Raw genomic sequence first — 19,430 nt, 5'->3', positions numbered from 1 at the left:
TGTCGGAGTTTCCGACGTCTTGTATTCTAGCTTGGGATAGCTAGTGTCGGAGTTTCCGACGTTTTGTATTCGGGTTGAATACAAAGGATAGTGGATTGAAATTCCCAAGTGGGATCTTGGAGAGTGGATGTAGGTGCAAGGTTAGCACCGAACCACTATAAATCCTTGTGTTTGTGGTGTGCTTTATTGCTTTATCTTATTTCTTTATTATATCCTTGCAATACTGCTTTAGGTAATTAATATTGATTTAAAGCCATTGTTTTGTTCTTCATAAATTATCTGTTGGGCTTAAAATTTTTAGAAACCCAATTCACCCCCCCCTCTTGGGTTGCATAGCTGGGCAACATGATTTCACCCTTTTGATGGCTGATATTGATCGAACTCCTTCGATCGTAGTGTGCCGACTCCTCGGATGCTCCGGATCGTCTGTACGGTTGGTTGAGAGGCTGATGGATTTCTTCCTAAAATTTGGTGGACTCACGACACTCGTGGCACACCAATCTCACTTTTCGAACCCTAGGTAGAAATCCTAGGGTACACACCAAAAACCCTGCGCCCACTTCTCTCTCCTTTTTCTCTCCTCTCGGTAAATTTTGAACACTTCAAAATTTTTTCAGAACCTCCCCACGCCCCTTATCTCTTCTTTCTTTCATTGCCCATGCCCCCTCCCTTTCTCATTTTATAAAACATCGCAAGAGATGTTGAAAGTGTGTGAGTGGATAAGAAGAGGTGGTTGCTCACTTAAATTCAAATCAAATTTGAATTCAAGTGTCAACCAATCTTATCCTCATCCATTTGTGCGAGAAAGAAGAGATGGCGTGGCCCTTTTTTTTTGTGCATGGAGACTTTCATGAGAAACCATTTCTCGTGTGGAATATGGGGCGCACAAAAGAGGATAAGCTGGCGCATGGTTATTTGGTTATCCATTCAAATTCAAAACCCCTTTGAATTTGGATGGGTAACAAACCAAGTTAATCCAAATAATTGGTGCACAGAAACATGAGCGTGAGAGAGCTTTGCGTGGGAGAAAATTCATGAGAAAATTTTTTCTCGTGAATTCAAATGGACGCAAGGAAGTTGGGTGGCGCAGAAAATTTAAAACAAGGTGGTTTGATTCAAATTGAGCCAACCTAATTAAAATAGGTTAAGCACAATTAGACCAGATTAAACCCAACATAATTAGGCTTAATTAATCTTAATAAAATCTTAATCAAATCAAGAATTAACTAAACCTAACCCCTGATCAAATCAGGGACTAAGCCACCTTAGCGATTAGATCAACACTTAACCTAATCGGGTCAATCCAAACTGAATCCAATTCAATTGGACTTGATCTAAAAATAATTACTCAATCAAATTGAGTTAATTAGTGATCAAATCACTAATTAAACCTCTCATAAATATTGAGTCCAAATCCGATGGGCAATTAGGCATCAGAGACCATCGATATGAAATCCTGATCAAAGAGTTCAAATTTCAAATTCAAAATTTAAAATTTAAAATTTTGACCCCGGTACCCAAAATGTGTGGAACTCATGATCAGAGAATCCTAATTCTCAATCATAGAGTCCCAGACACATAAGATTCATAATCAGCCATCAGATCAGAAAGGAACCTCTAATGTGTGTGACCCCGCAGGTTCGAACCTAAGCCGGTAGCACAGAAACCAATTCCTGTACTAATCGAAGTGACCATCTAGCAATGATACCCGACGATCGGATAGGTCGAATAGTCATAATTATAATATTCAGAACCTACGTGAATATGGTTACCGTATAATTCATCCCTTTTGACCCCTGTGTTTAGGACGACTCAGGGTTAAACTGTCAACCCTGATGAGATCATCCGAATCGTGCTTAACTCAATTAGTCCTGTGACTCCTCACTAGGACTACCCTGGTCAAGATTTTGCTAAATTGAAATACGATTGTACACAGCTCCTAAACTGGAGTGGTCAATCCCATCTTGACACACACACCGACAAGTCAAGTACTTGACTACACCCAGCAGCCTTCCGTCACTGAATTAGAAATTCAGGTAGTCCAATACCTAAGTGCAGTGAGTTGCTTGCAAGTCACCGTGGCGGTCTTAGGTCGGAGGGACATTTATACCCATATCCCATCGGAGCAAATCTTGACAGCAGAAATAGCTCCGGAGTCGGTCACGTTCAGTGCAGATGTACCATTACATCTCACCTGTATGTCATACCAGTGTCTCCACACTCTTTGGTTATGAGGACAACCAACCCATATGGCACACAATGACCTATGCTCGATAAACATTGTCGTCCTTGGTAACAACGTATCATTTGATCGCAAACAGGTTTAAGGACTAAGCGACAAATCCTCCTTTGTCGAGTCTAAATAGTCCTAAGGACTTCACCACAACACAGGAGTTCATTAGAAGATAAAACATTTGTGATGAAAAAATATCAAAATAACTTTTATTTATTTATAATTCATGTACTAATACAAAAGGAGCACAACCGTCAACAGGCTGACGATTGGCTTTGAGACACTATTCCCAACATAGAAGCCATCACTGATATTATTAGTGACGGCATTAGCAACAACAAAGGCATCGCTAATTATTTTTATTTTTTAAAAAAATATAAAATAAATAACAACAAAATTTAGTCATCGCTAATACTGTCACTAATATCAATTATTAGCGATGGCTAGAGAATCTATCGCTAATAAAGATAATTAGCAACTAAAATTTTTTCAATTATCAATTAGCGACAGTGTGCCGTCGCTAATATTTTTTTCAATTATCAATTAGCGATGATGTACCATCGCTAATAATAATAGTGATGGCAAAATGACTATTAGCAATAGCAATTAGCTGTTACTAATAGTCACCATCGCTAATACTTTTTTCGATTACCAATTAGTGATGATGTGCCATCGCTAATAATATTAGTGACGGCAAAATGACTATTAGCGATAGCAATTAGCCATCACTACTAGTCAGACTTCTTGTAGTGAAATTAAGACCAAATTTGAAGTCAAAGTCAAGTCAATCCAAAGTCATGATCAAAGGCCAAATCAAAATTAAGATCAAGGCCAAATTGAAGTAAAGCCCAACACCCATCTGAAGCAAAGATCAAGTTTAAGCTGAGGCAAATAACAAGAAAGAGCCAAACGAAATCCAAAGATTCTCAAACAAAACTCACAACTCTCGTGGTAAAAGCCTCTCAAGCCCCCATCCATTATTCTATTTCTTTTTTGCAGGACAATAGGTCTTTGAGCACCCAAGCTGAGGTAAAGACAGCCCAAGATCTAGGCCATCAGAAAATCAGTCTCAAAAGGTCAAATATCACCAGAGGGCCGAGATCATTAGAAGACTAGTCTAGTCAAACCGAGATCGAGCTATCAAATAAAAAGCCAAAAAGACCAAGTCTGAAGTGAAGCCTAATGCGAAGATGAAGCCCAAGGCCGATCTAAGAAGGCCGAGCTCTCAATACGGATTGTCCAAAAATTGATCTCCAAAGGTCGAACCCCCCAAAAGTGAACTCCTAAAAGTCAAGCTCCCGAAAGATGACCTACCAAGCTCCCAAAAGCTAAGATGAACCAATGAAGGCCGACTAGAGGCAAACTGACTAAAATAAGGTCCACAATACAATGGTCCAATGGTGCTCCTTATCCATAGATAAGTCAAGCGAAGGCCACAACGACAGCGGTCCAATAGCACTCCTTGCCCATAGGCAAGTCGAGCGCAGGCCACGATGACAACGGCCCAATGGTGCTCCTTGTCTACGGATAAATTGAGCGGATACCACAACGACAACAGCCCAATGATGCTCCTTGCCTATGGACAAGTCGAATGGAGGCCACGATGACAATGGCCCAATGGCGCTCCTTGCCTACGGACAAGTCGAGCGAAGGCCACGACGACAATGGTCCAATGGCACTCCTTGCCCATGGACAAGTCGAGCGAAACCAATGAACTCCAAGTCATCTGGATCGAAGACCTCGGCAACTAAGAAATAGGGCCTAACCCATAAGGACCCCTAAAGGCCTCTTATTTTTCGATGAACAAAGCCGACGGAGACGGAAGGTCCCTTGCTTTTCAGCAAGCAGAGCCTATGAAGATCTCAGCGATCAAACTGAAGCAGAAGCATGCACCTCATGTCTTCGACAGCTTCGACTTGATATACTTCCTTTGTCTGAATCAACTCTGACTCAAACTCAAGAGTAGGGAGCATATATTGGGGGTGATTTTAGATGTATGCCCTAAAAGCCAATCAGATCGACATATTAATTTCTTTTAAGATATAATTTTATACTTGATCAAATTAATTATGATAGTTAATTTCATTCATGTAGCAAATGTGTCTATGAATCGTCTAGAGAATTAATAAGATGACGACACATATTCTCAAGAGTTGAGAATTTGAGATATGTATTATTGATGATTAATTATCAAATTATTCTCGATCGAAAAATCATCATGGGATAGTGATTGATCCGATAAAATTGATGCACGAATCGCTTCCTTTAGGTAAGACAAATCTCGAGTCTACAGTATAGAGACAATGGAGCGAGAGTGTAAATGTTTGTTAGAGAACTAAGTATTGAACGTGACCAGTACGAAAAGTCACTTGGATATCTACTCACTCATCAGTGACATTCTCAATACTATAGTGGTGTGACTAGTTCTTAGACCTGCGGTACCACAGCTGTTCACAATGAGGTGCTATAGTTTGACTACACCATAACTCAATCTCCTAGCCATATGGAACTTTGAGGTGTATGTTGGCTATAGTAGATTAATTGTAGGAATAGGGTGTGCATTTAGATAGGATCTATCGATTTTAGTAGTAAAGGAATAGTTCTATGTGATTTATAAGATTGAGTTCAGAAGATCTTGACTAGGACAGTGTGAATAATGGAAAAGAGTTTTCATTAGATTTCACAAATAAACTCAAGTCGAATAAATCTTACATATGACAAACGATGGGGTTTAACGAGTTTTTTATAATCTCCATCTTGTCGAGACTCACGATAGAAGAATTGAATCATACGATAACTACATCTAAAAGTTCATCTTTCTGTTCTGCTGGATTGCCACTACATGCTACTATGCATCACTGATGGATTGTGGGAGCAACAAAAATTATATTGATGGTCAATAATTTTTGATTAATGAGTTGGAATCATTCCAATCCATTGAAAGCAGTTTCAATGATATTTTGATAGAGATTAAAATATATCTCACTATCAGACAGAATAGAACCTATGGGGTCATATATAAAAGAGGTCTTACTTGATGGAAAAGAGCCCCACTGACTGGGACTCTAGAGTCCTACTGGACTGAAACTCTGTCAAATCACAAGTGGTCTTAATTATCAATTTGATTGATGATTGGACTTAAATATAGAAATTATATTAAGGACTTACTAAGAGTTAGTAAGTTATAGGAGGACTAAATTATAATTATTGCATATTAGTTGATTTGATCAAGTATTAGGATTAGGTCCTAATCAAATTAAATCAGATTTAATTTGATTAGTTTTAGTTTGAGTTTGATTCAAATTAGATTTCATTAATCTAATAGGATTAGATCTAATGAACAGTTGACCCAAACCTAACTAGATTAGGTTTGACCTAATCTATAGTCATGTTTGATTTGGATAGGATCTTAATCAATTTAAATCAGATTTAATTTGATTAGATCTGATTTTAATTTGATATGGATTGGATTTCGTTAATCTAATGGGATTGGACTTAATCTAAACTAAATAGAAATCCAATCTTGATTTAGATTTGGACTTGATCTTAACCAAATCAAATAAGGAGGAGATCAAGCCAACTTAAAGCCCCACGCCTCTTATATGTTCTCACGCCCTATATCTTCACGTGGAAGTGGTTTCTTTACAAATAAGTAAAAAAATAAAAAATATTCTTCAGCCTACATTTTTCTCCGAGCAACTATGTATATAATTTCATTAATCATTCAGCTGGTATCGACTCCACTCTCTCGGGCACTTCGTCCTAACTCCATCTAGGCGTCGAGGGACACACCCTTATTTAAAGGGACTTAGCAATAGAAATTTTATTTTATTTTTATTTTTTTACCAGGTTACCCTTTGTGGTGCTGTCAAATACCATCACAAACGGAAATCCAGCTGACCAAAGTGGGTGACCCTACGGAGTTGAAATTATTGGAGGGACAGCATACAAGAAGTTACATTTTCGCCCGTATCTTTGGTCCCCATGCAGTCGACCGTTGTCCCTTTTTTTCCTGCTTCTTGGAACCGTAATTTCAATTTTTCCAGGAACATCGAATTCCATTTCCAAGGTATCATCATCTAAAAGTGAGGGTTGGTGAGTGAGACTCGTTGCCCGATCGCCCTCCAAGCACTCGGTGTTTTCGCTTTCTAAACAAAAAGTCCTGACTGTCAGGCTCTCCACTGTTGGAGATTACAAACAGGCCCCAAGAGAATGATAAACAAGCACTAGTTCATAACGTAGCACTAAAATTATGGCAAAATAATGACAGCTAATCATATAGTCTGTATCCAAATTAAAATAAAACTAGAAGAGGAAGACAAAAGGAAATCCAAGTTACTCACAAGATTTATTTTCTGTACTACGGCAATATATTTTCACATACAACATCTCAACTATTCCAGAGAACATCATTTATCAGTCTACATTTACCAGTTTACCCTACTCTATTTCCTTTTGTTTTTACACGAGAACGTTGAAAGCATCAAAGGAACAACAAGGCAACAACGTGGCAAGGAAAATTGATATCAAGGTCCTATAGGATACCAAAATACTCCCCAAGTAGGGGGAAGATACAGAATCGACTCTGAAACCACCAAGTCTTAAGATCACAGTTGCTCACCATCCCAACTGCAATGGATTAATCTGACAGTCGCCCCTATCAGAAGTCACCCAATCAACATGACAAACTACAGTGCCGTCAAGCTAATATTTGGAATGTCATTGATCTGTACCGAGTGGCCTCCCTCAACCCATTCTGAATCACCTTCTACCATCTGGTATGCAGGGCCCAGGTGGTTGCTTACCAACAGTTGAATGCTAATCAGCATGGACTGGGTGGCTTGAAGGTGGGGTACCAATAGCATAGCCTCCATTATGATTGTTGTTGTGGTGGTATTGGCCCCATCCATGCCCCTCTCCATGGATCCGCCCCTTCCTGCACCTTGCCACGTCTTCCTTGTCACTGAAATTCTCCTCACCCTGTCCATCATGCATCGTATCTCAATACTGTTAAGAACACCTGAACTCCCAGACTACTAGACAAATTCAGTTTCAACATGAATGAATGAATTACATGATTTCATTCAAAAGAAAGTCCGGAAAAAAACAAGAATAGCATGCAGTGAAAAATCAACTGAACCAAATTGGCTTGACTGACTAGTGTTGCTGCACCTATGAGCTTCGAAAAATGACAAACGTGTATACAGATGCATTCTACATGCTCCATTGGGTCCTCAAATGATTGAGAAGGATCCTCCTGCTTCTCATTTTGCTGATTAGTTGTGGCAGTATCATTTTCATCTCCATTATTACTTTCATTTCCTATTTTTCTGCCTCGACCTGACTCGTGTTTTGTCTGTTTCAAGAAGGCTAAAACAATGTGACCTAGACAAATTACCTATTTAGCAAGTTCAATGGTACTCGAAACAATTGAGAAAACTAGTTATAAATTGTAGGACATGTTGGATGCACCTACTTGCTGTACTAGGACACTGAAGTGACATTTGTACACAAAGAATGCTGGCCAGGTAGGCAGTTGAGATGAGGAGATAAAGGATGAAACAAATCAGAAATCTGTTGAAACTACAGTTCTGCAATCAGACATATCTGGTCGAAGTAGAACAGAACATAGTTGTCAAAGAACCTAGGCAACACAAGTTGACAGACCGAACCCTATAGCCTAGGCGACTTCTAAGGCAACTAAGCAATTGCCTTCTTCCTTTTTATAGATCTTGTATATATTAAAATGACAAAGAATTTAACATGCCTTGAGTCACACGCATTGAATATTTCATAAAGATACTCAGCAACAATAAAAGCATTACACAACACACACAGTAACTTATATATTCATACCAAATTAATAAATGTGACAGAATAAAAGTAATGGCATAATAGTCAAATGTTATAGTTTGCGTAACACCTTTTTCATCCAACCTGCTGGAGGGCTGAGCTTCAATCTATGGTTTGCAAGATTGAAACAATTAAAAAACCTCTAATGCGCATATATTGAATTCCATAGAAAGAAAAAGTTGTGCAACAACACACACACATATGTTCCATGCATGCATACACAAAACACATATACACGTATAATATGCAAATAAACATACAGTACATAAAGAAACAAGTAAACACAAACAAAGCAGAAGCCAACCACCTATTAAGACATTACCATCTAGATGTCATCCAACTGTTTAGACAGCCCCCAAAACTTGGGTGGAGACGGTATTTATGGGGATCTAGGCAAAGTTCTAGGCATTCCAAGGCCCATTACTGCCTAAATGACCAGTTGAAACAACAATTTCAACTAAATCACCAACACAATCAGCAATACTTTCCACTAAATCTCTAACACAACAACCACAAAGATTTAGCACCACATTAAGGCATCTCATTGATAAAATATCATATAGGCCTGGATACAGCATGCCTTTAAACAGTTCAATAGAATGCAATTGAAAGAATTAGAACACAAAATCTATTTCCCAAAGCATCTGATCAACAAGGATTATGCATAGATAGAGATTTTGAGTCTATCATAGATATAGATATTGAGATAGACCATATTAACAAGAATCCATCAAAAAGTGAAACCCACAACAACAAAATGACAACATCTGAAGAATGTAAAAAATCTGAAGACAGGTATAGTTACAGTATCTGTTTATGCAAGTAATTTTTCACATCATAAACTAACATAACAGACCATTCTCTCTGTATGCTAAACAAGAACAAGCTCATTTGCAAATTAAGCTATAAACTCATATCTTTTTAGGATTGGTAATAATCACCATAAAACTTCAAAGTATCCAAAATATTTGAAACTGTGCACAAATTTATGCACTTTTTCAGTTATCACTGATTTCAGTATGCCTTGTTACTGAAAATTAAAGCATCCTCCATATTCCCTTGTCCAGGCACACAACCCTAGTTAAATAATGGAAATATGCCACTTCAGCATCCTCAATAGAGGAAAGAAAGCATCTCCCCCTCTTTCTCTTGCATCTTGCCCCTATTTCTCTCTTCCATCAATCTTGGGTTCTCACTGTTCCCCCTCTATCTTCTTGCCAATGCACAGTCATTTATGTCATCATTGCTGTAAGTGAGAAACCTCTCTCTGATACTTTTATGGGATCAATGAGAATTAGAGATTAGACTGGTAGAGCACATCTATACAGTCAAAGGAGTCACAGTAGAACTTGAAGAGGTCTAGAGGAAAAGATGATTGGCATTTTGTTATAAGAAATCTGATATTTGGATCCCTTTGAGCTGCCCAAGGAGAGAGGACGAATGGGAAGATGGAGGATGAGGCCTTGTCGTTGAATTCATGGAGATAAGGTTGAAGGCCTCCCATGATCAAGCTCTGCCATGGAAGGAAAAGAGAAGATGTGTTCCCTGCTTAGGGGTATTCTGTGAAAGAAGAAGGGGAAGAGAAGGTCGGAAGGGGATGGGATAGGGATGAGATGAGAGAGACAATATTGCCATCACCCAGCAATGCCATTAGCAACCACAATGGTGGTGAGTTCAAGCAGTCAGATGGGAGAAGAGATATGGTGCAGAAGATGGGAAGAGAAGAATGAGGTAGGAAAAACTAATGAGATATCTCTCCATCCCTTCAAAAAAAGCTGATATGGCAATACCACCTCAGCATGCCAATCAGTCTGCATAAGTTATTTAATAGGTCTGCCTGCAAGAATAGCACTGCTCAGATTCTTGGTATCTTATTTAATTTAATCACAACTTGGCCCAGTTTGGTCACAAATAAACATCAAAAAACCTGAATGAAGTCCCCTTTCAGCTTTATTTCAGATTTACTCGGCCAACAAATGAGGGGAACATGGATTTCAGAAAAACTGAAGAGCATCCTTTTGGTACTTAGTTTAACCAGGTTAAAACTGTTTCGAGGAGAAGGGCCCAATAGTTTTAGGCTTTTAGCTCAAACACAAGGAATTATTCCATAAAGTTATTCAAATATGATGGCTAGACTTATTCAGGAACCAAACACAGCCTAAAGATAAAAATTCTACCAACATAAAAGATTTTACTTAGACGAGGTGCGGAGGTGATTCCACTTCATCATAAGAAGATGTAACCTTTTAAAGTACTATATGGTTATTATAAGGAAAAAATTGGCATTTGAGAGACAGATACACCTTGTCGTAAAGAAGCATTTCGAGTTTTGATGGTCTATTAGCTGTAGCAGTAGCACCATTGGGGTTGCCATTAGGATTCTGAGGATGGCAGGTATTAATAGTTTTCACACCAAGTACAAAAGTTTACATCATAAGACATCCAAAATTTTCATGACATCAAAAAATTTGACATATATCACCTAAAGCTCTTTACCTCCCAACATGTGAGAAAACCCTCACAAGGTTTTGGTGGCAATCATCCTCAGGTAGATTTTCAGCAACAACAATATGTGACTGTAAAGTCAAAAAAAAGTGTTCCCAGAACAGATGAAGGATAATTAAGAGCTCACAACAGAAGTGATTGAAGATAACCTGCAATTCTTCAATATCTGCCTCAGTGAAGGGCTGGAGGCATCTAACTTCCTTTCCATCATCATTAACAAACTATATTTTGCAAAAGGTATGGAAGAGAGTGCTCAAGAAGCATTAGCATATCAATGTATGAGTGATGGTAGTGTGAGCAACTTGCAAAGTGCTGCAGAACCTTTCACTATGAAAGTTGCATGCGAGGGGTTGAGAGAGAGAAAAAATGCAGCAGGGTTGCTGAGTACACAAAGCAGTTTTCTGAAGGCATATGATCATAATGAAGGCATTAGACACAACCAAGCATCTCGCTGAAAAGACTTTCAAGTTCTGATGATGTCCATAAAGCACCAGCAAGCAAGGAATTGTTGTGGAAGAAGGGCTGGATCTTCTTAAAGATGCAATCATTGGCACTGCACCAGAAATAAGGGTATAATAATTATAAAAATAGCAACAAGGTTGCTGTATTTAAATCTGATGCCACAATTTGTTTATTAGGTTATTAATAAATATATTTTGAAAGGCACAACCCGCAACAATAACATCCATACGATAAAACAGATTAGTTTTGCTTCTCCAAATTGCTCTGACCATTATTTTTTGATTTAATAGAGGAGGCCACTCCCACCACCCACCCACATCCTCCCCACACCACCCCTCCCTCCCCCCACCACAACCCCCAAGCTGGCATGTTGGTGATAAAGGTTCAGTCCTATTCTCGTTTTTCCATTGCTTTTCTTTGCCTAACCTTTTTATGAAAAAAAAAATGAATGCAACATCGCAAAAAGCCATGTTGTTGCCCAGCTATGCAACCCAAGAGGGGGGGGTGAATTGGGTTTCTAAAAAATTTTAAGCCCAACAGATTACTTATGAAGAACAAAACAAAGACTTTAAATCAATATTAATTACCTAAAGCAGTATTGCAAGGATATAATAAAGAAATAAGATAAAGCGATAAAGCACACCACAAACACAAGGATTTATAGTGGTTCGGTGCTAACCTTGCACCTACATCCACTCCCCAAGATCCTACTTGGGAATTTCAATCCACTATCCTTTGTATTCAACCCGAATACAAAACGTCGGAAACTCCGACACTAGCTATCCCAAGCTAGATCACTTGTTTTCCGGGTACAAGTAAACCCAAAACACTCCGATTTCAGGTTCGGATCAACCTTTCCTTGTTTTGGAAATCCTCCAAAAACAAGAACAAAAACTCACAAAGAGTTAGAAAATTTTGAGCACAGATTAATACAATAACAGCTCCTTAAATGAGCGAATATAACAATAAAAGCTTTACTCAAATGAAGAACCCCTTTTTCGGATTTTCTCAAAGTGGATGAACGCTTGAATGCTTGAGAAGAGGTTGATTGTTGATTGAAGATCTCTTGAAAGCTTTGAACGATCTCTAGATCAAGGTTGAAACAATAGGCGTGAAGGATTCTCTCCTTGAAAGCTCTTGCTTTTCTCTTTCACACTCTCTCTGGTATATTGTGGATCCTCTCTCTTTTTCTTTTTGGATTTTTCGTTGATCTCAGGCTTTTTCGTGCAGATTTCGGATCCTCTCTTCTGTTCTTCTCTTTTGATCTGCCGATTGATCTTCTTCATTTTCTCTCCAATTTGATCTGCTATTTAAACTGCAATTTCTTTCACCATTTCAAGCATTTTGTAGCATTAGAAGCAAGAGAAAACAATTTAGGTAGATAAAGAGCCGTTAGAGCAATTTTAGGAAGCATAAATGGCAATTAAAACGGGCAAAAAATAGCCGTTGCTGATATTTTCCGTCGCAGGGGTCGACTCATGAATCGACTCATGCATCAGGAGTCGACTCATGAGTCGACTTCTGTTGCACAGACCAGAAGGTCTGATTTCTGGATTTTTCGGCTCAAATCAGCAGAGGTCGACTCATGAGTCGACTCATGCCTTGTGGGTCGACTCATGAGTCGACTCACAGGTCGTGCCAAGCCAAAAAACCAGCGTGCCATGAAAATTTTTTTTGCGTGCTAATCAGCTCACAGTGCCATGAGTTGACTCATGAGTCGACTCATGCACTTCAAACCTTCATAACTTCAAAAATATAAGTCCAAATACAATGAAATTTTCACCAATAGTTTACAAATCATTTGTTCTATCAAATGATACTATCAAATCAGGATTTTAGTGAAATTACGATTTTGCCCTTGAAGAGCATAAGGACTTTTTCATTTTAAAATTATTTGTATCCCTTCAATCTGCTTTGTAATCATCAAAATCAATCTAGGAGCAACACATGTCAACTAAGGAAACTCATTTCCATGCACCAGAAGCCTTTTTTACCTCCAATCTCCTTTCTCTAAATGATCATTGGTATCAGAGCAATAGCTTCCGATGTTTCTTGCAAAGTGAGAAATAGCACTTCTGCCATAAGATTTAGACCTGCATTATATTTTTTTCAATTAATCTGTAAATGCTTCACTTCATATTACTCCAAGGTGCTCACTTTGACAAGTATTATGGCACCTTTGTGACCTATGGTTGACTCTTTTATGAGCTTGATAAGCTAATTTGGAACTTGGAAATCCCTCAATGATGTCAAGCTTTTATGTGGCTACTGGTTTTGGGGAAAAGCCCTCACAAACAAGTTAAGAATCGATGATGAATAGTAAATGTATTGCTTTTATCCTGTCTCGGGTGGCAACCGGGATAGCTTAGGCATCTCATGGGAGAGACCAATTGATAAGAAGCTTTCCTTGTACAGAGAAAACTGCAATGTGTAGGAATTGAGGTGCAAAAAGGCAGGAAAACTAATGGAGGATAGTAGGAATCATTACTTGAGGCATGCGATGATCAAGTAATATATTTGCATTTAAAATTACTGAATCCAGAAATATAGTACCTAGGTTTATTTAGCAATTTAGAGAACAATATTTGAACCTGATCAGTATACCTTTTATATCTTTCTTTCTAATTTAATAGACATAAACAAACTACCAGCCTGCAATTAGTGTGAGAATGCCGTCAGACTCAACATCACCGAAAACATTTCTGATGCAAGGAAAAAGAAAATCTCAGAAAGTCAGAAGAGTTGGGGAATTGAAGCATCTGTAACGTACAAAGACATACTTCCTATGAGAGTTAATGCGCAAACCAATGGCAAAAGCTACATATGAGCAATCAAAGGGTCAAAAACCTAGAGGATAAACTTTTTCTTGCAACTACTGCATCCTAAGACACAATACTCAAGGCTGTTTACCCTTTCAGAGAACAATTAGCAACCAGCTTTATGCATATTACATTTTCTTTCTACAAAAAGTAAAATTAATTTTTTGACAGCAAAATGTACAAAATATACTGCAGATCCATGATTATCGAGATAGGGACTTCAAATTCATTAAACGCTCTTAGTTAACATTCAACATTAGTGAACATGTTTCTCATGCAAGACATGATTATGCACTGCTGCATAAGTATATGCATTTTTGAGGCCAGCTAGGATGCCCTCCCACCATATCTATGTTCTACCTGAAACCAAGGCAGGAATAGATATAGAGGAAAGGCATAAGGACAGATAAATTAGAGGGTTGACGAAGGCTTTTTCTCCTGCAATCCCAATAATTTCAGGCTACCAAAGAGTAACCTTACTAAATGGACTGGCATGTCTTGCGACCGAGAGATTGACATGCACCCTTGACCCTTTCCATTTATCTCTTCATTTGCCTCAGAAATTGCCAAGAATGTGGGAGCCATTCCACACATCAAGTGTCCAGCATCCACTAGCCAAAGAGATTGAGCTAAGAAAAAACCAGATAGTGAAAAGGAATCTCTGTACAATAGATATAAACAAACAAGACTTTGCCACACATACTCAAAACTGTTGAGCATGTGGGAGCCATCCCATGCATCTAGTGGTCGAGCATCCACTAACCAGAGAACTTGAGCTAAGCAGAAGTCAGAGAGTGAAACAAAACTTCTGTGTAACAGATATAAGGAATAGATATAAAAAACAAGAACATACAAAAATGTCAAAAAAAAAAAAAAAAAAGCATATCCATTAACTTGGAATGTTCAAAATATAAGTGATAAGGGAGAATATATTACCAGACCCTTCAGGATCTACACTAATGAACCTCATATATGCTTAGTTGTTGCTAGGTTTGCATCACTTAAATAATCTCACACCTATTACTTCAAGATGCACCATTCTTGTAAATATTGACTCTAGAAAGTTACACAAAAATCAATATCAAAATCTTTCTTTTTTAGGAATATAAATGGCTAGATGTCTGCTCTTTAGAAACTCAACTGCCAAAAGGAGAATGTGTTACATAGTTTTGATAACTCAGGCAACAGAAGCAGCAAACCAATAAACTGCACAGGTTCAATAACTATAAATAGATTTTGTAAAATAAAAAATCAATTTAATAGGACACAGTCCAAAACATTCTAAATTCAAGTGTTCAACTAACTTTTTACTAATTAATCGTACAGCAGAGCAAAGTATACAATAAAGTAGTTCCAGAATTACTTGGTAAGGAAGGCTAGCAAATTAAGGGTGCGTTTGGTTATACATTTTGATTTTTGATTTTTAAAAAGTATTTTTTTATTTTTTTTTATTTTTGTTATTGAGTAAAAGCAAAAAAGTAAAAAGTATGTTTGGTAACTAGGTTGCTATAAAGCAAAAGGCAACATTTGGAGATGGCACGTGAAGAACTCGACAAGAAAGAAGGGTTCAAAAAAAGAGAGAGAAGAGCGTGGGAGGTGAAAAGATCAACGAGGGAGAAGGTTCCGGGCTCTTTACTTTTTGGTTCGACGTTTTAGATGTGCCGAAGCAAAAAAAAAGCAAAACAGCAAATTTTAGAAAGCAAAAAAATTTTGCTTTGCATATAAAGCAATTATTTTGATTTTTGCTTTTCATGGTGTTACCAAACATTGCTTTTTGATTTTTGCTTTTTAAAAATCAAAAAGCAAAAAAAATATTTTTTTAATGGCTAACCAAACGCACCCTAAGTCACCAGAAGAAGTACTCAACTGAAAAGCGTAGTCAAGAAGAGTGAAACGAGCAATTAGAAACCCAAACAACCTCTAGCCCTGGTATACAAGCATGACGCCTTCAACAGTAGTATCGAAACCATCCATTTAGGGTGTCTCAAGTCTGGAATACATAAAAGATTTAGTAACACTAACAGAACCCCCAATGACATCAAATAACATTCTTAATACCAAAAATACAATGAAGCATCACAAGTGAAAAATCGTATGCTATCATCCACTCACATATATACTAAAATATCTATTACCTGCCAATGAATGGCGTCTTTCTAAGAACAGCTGAGAGTCTTAAAAAACATTCCAAAGTCTTAAGAGGCGAATATATTACTGATTGCAAAAATTACTACATCAAACTAAACAATCCACTCTATAAAATATCTCTCCTCTGTTATCTTGTCACCATACTGTAAACATTCATCAAGAAAGCAAGGAAGGGTCAACATCGCACCAGAAACAAAACACCGGCAAAAATAACCAATCAGCACAAAAGATCAAGAAAGCACCGACCTGCTTTGCTGGACAACCTCTCCAGGGAGCCCCTCCCTCACCGTCGAAGCGGGGTCGACATCAGCCGCAGCCTGAACCGCCTCATGCTCGCCAAATCCTGCACCGGCACCAAAGCCACCGCCCCCCAAGTGCTCGAAGGGTCCACGGTTCGGCACCGGTGAGATGAACGGCGTGTGCTGCCCTGGCGGCGGCCCCGGGGAAAAATTCGGGGGCGCCAGCGTTGAGGCCGCGGCTGGAAGAGGCGGTCGGGAAAGCGAGGAGCCGGCGGGCCCCTACGCGCCCGGTCGGAGGTGGAGGCGATCTATTGCTGGGGGATTTCTAGGGTTTTCTTGCGTCATTTCTAATGTTTTCGGTAGTGGTCGTACCGTAGCCTGTCGGGCCGGAGAATAGCGGAAGAGAGACTCTCGGAGTTCGCCGGAGGGTTCGGAGGATACAATTAGGAGGTGTAACCGAAATTGAAATTGAAATTGCAATGGAAATGAAAATCGAGATGATTTGAAATTAAAATCTGATCAAATTTTCGGAAAGATTTGATTAATCGTCGGAATCAAAATTAAAATTAAAATAAAAATAAAAATTTAAAATTATAAAAAATAAAATAAAAATTAAGTTCTATATAAATTGAACAATTTTTATTTCATTCTGAAATCAGAACGAAACTTCTTCCAATCAAATAATTAGAATGAGAATCACTCATTGCGATTCCAAATCTCCGTTCCCCAACCAAACATCCAAATATCTATAATAATATTTATATTTATCAAAAAAAAAGATACGAAGAGATAACTATCCAATCTAATCTCAACATCCGAATTTACGTATAACCCATCTACATATAAAACTATATAATTTTATATAATAATTATTAATTTTTAAAAAAAAATATATAATTATATAAATATATTATTAATTTGATTTATTATCTATTTAATAATACTTTTAATTATGAAGTCATGAAGTTTAATTATCTAAGTAATATCTATAATTATATTCATACTTTCAGTATTCGACTTGTATCTGTATCTGTTTTGAAAATAAATATGGATATAAATTTTACATCCGAATAATATCCGTATCCATATTTATATTCATCAAATAAAATAAATACAGATATAGATATGGTAATATCTAATCCGATTTGAGCCATAGGTAAGAACTTTCGAAGTCGAGGACTCAAAAAAATCAATTTTGGAAAAGAAGCCGTTGTTTCTATTTATTTACGATGATGCCACTGGAGTGAGCTTTTTTTATATCCGTTTGTAGTTCTAAATTTTTCTCCGATATGGCAGAAGAAAAGATCCTTTAAAATTTACATCTAGATAAATCTTGAACTCCTAGTTGAGAGGTGACCCACATTAGCAATGAGAACAGAACTTGTGTACTATATACGTGTCATATATAGAGATGCAAATGCACCTACTTTTTATTTATTTTAATCCTATGTTTAGTTGAGATCACGATGGATAAATGAGATTGGAAGGATGGATGACCTCCATCTATTTTTCATTCAAAAAGTTATAGAGAGGATGGATGAAAAAGGAGGTATCCATTCACTTTAAACCATCAATTTGTATTCTTTCAAATTGGAAGAATGAAAGATGGATGGATGGAGCATTGAAGGATAGATTTTTACATTAACAAAATTATCCCTCATTAATTTTTTTAATAAAACTATAATATCTTTTCACTTTTCATTCATATTATTTATATATATTTTATATATACTATTAATCATATACTATTAAAGTTTATTTATCATTATTTTAATTTTAGTATATAATTTTCATAATTATAACTAAATAATTAGATTATCTTCTATTTCTTTATTTATATTTACTATTTTTTAATTAACTATTTACATAATATTAATTAACTATTTAACCTAAATTATAAATTAATCAGTTATTTATAAAATTAATTCATTTATAATTAATTTATAAAATCATGTATTAAATTAAATATTTATATAATTTTTATATAGTTAGAGATTATAAAAATTTATAAATTTATACATTATTTATTTCTTTGGTATAACTAAATATTATAATTGATAATAATAATATTTTTATGAAAGGATAGTTTTGTAGAAATGTTAAACAAATATCATCCATTCTTCCTCTCATTTTTCTGTACCAAACAAAGGAGGAAATTATTTTCATCCATCCTTCTATGTTTCATCAAATATATGAGAGGATGGATGAAAAATATGGAGATTTTTCATCCATCCTTTCTTCCATCCATCTTTCTTTCAATCCATCCTTCATATCAAATAGAGGGAAACAGCTGATTTGAGGAGCATATGCTATCGAATGCAAAGGAAACCATCGAAATGCTTGAATCCCATAAGATGCAGCTCTAAGAAGAATGGAAACCATTGGATCATTATGTGATGCATAATCTACCATCCAGTTGATTCAGCAGGTAAAGGATTTCACCTCCTGCAGTACTAGCAAATGGAAACCTTTATTTAAGAAAATCTACCAAATGGATTAGGATCGCTTGGGTGACTTTTCATGTAAAAATATTATTTTTTACACAGAAATCTTTTGTAAGATTTTTTTTTTTTCCCCAGTAGAACAACATTTGTATCTTGTAATGGCTTATGCATGCGTCCAGCGTCCCAAAGCAATTGAAGTTTATTGCCAGCCATCATCATTTTTTCAAAGTTGAGATTGATTGCCAACGCAAAAATAAGAAAGAAACTGCTTGAAGGACTCGAGAATGGTGGAGAATGACTTTTTTCTGGTGATAGATTGGAGTGAACCTAAGTCAATGAGAATTTGGAGCTCATTTAGCATTACTAGATAAGTTATATGCTCGTATCCATCTCATATAAGGTCATCAATGCCCATCAAATGGCTAATGTTGGTGTTTCGACAAGCCATTTAAACAATGCATGACACAATCGCATCTTTAATGATGCAAAACCTAAAGGATTGGTTCTGGTATTGACATGCATGAGTAGCCTTGATCAACATGCAGCACATATCTCACATGATAACTTTTTTGTATAATTCTTATTTCTTATTTGCGTTTCTTAAAAAGAATTTTATTTGCATAATTGATCTAAGACCTGTGTAACAAAAAGAATTATTTATTATATGGCTTATTTCATAACATGAATCATCTTTTTTGTGAAAAAAAAAATAAAGTTGAGATTGCTT

General features: G+C 36.9%; 1 long non-coding RNA gene across 1 annotated transcript; it reads right to left on the bottom strand.

The window, feature by feature from the left end:
• Positions 1 to 6,558: 6,558 nt before the first annotated feature.
• On the bottom strand, positions 6,559 to 16,804 carry LOC140851257 (uncharacterized). The gene is made up of 2 exons (XR_012134010.1): positions 16,267 to 16,804; positions 6,559 to 7,213 (listed from the first exon to the last, which is right to left on the bottom strand). It is a non-coding gene; the product is annotated as an uncharacterized lncRNA (long non-coding RNA).
• Positions 16,805 to 19,430: the final 2,626 nt, after the last annotated feature.

The sequence above is a fragment of the Elaeis guineensis genome, chromosome 8, assembly GCF_000442705.2.
Source record: "Elaeis guineensis isolate ETL-2024a chromosome 8, EG11, whole genome shotgun sequence".
Lineage (NCBI taxonomy): Eukaryota > Viridiplantae > Streptophyta > Magnoliopsida > Arecales > Arecaceae > Elaeis > Elaeis guineensis.
This window is presented reverse-complemented; position numbering and strand designations above follow the sequence as displayed.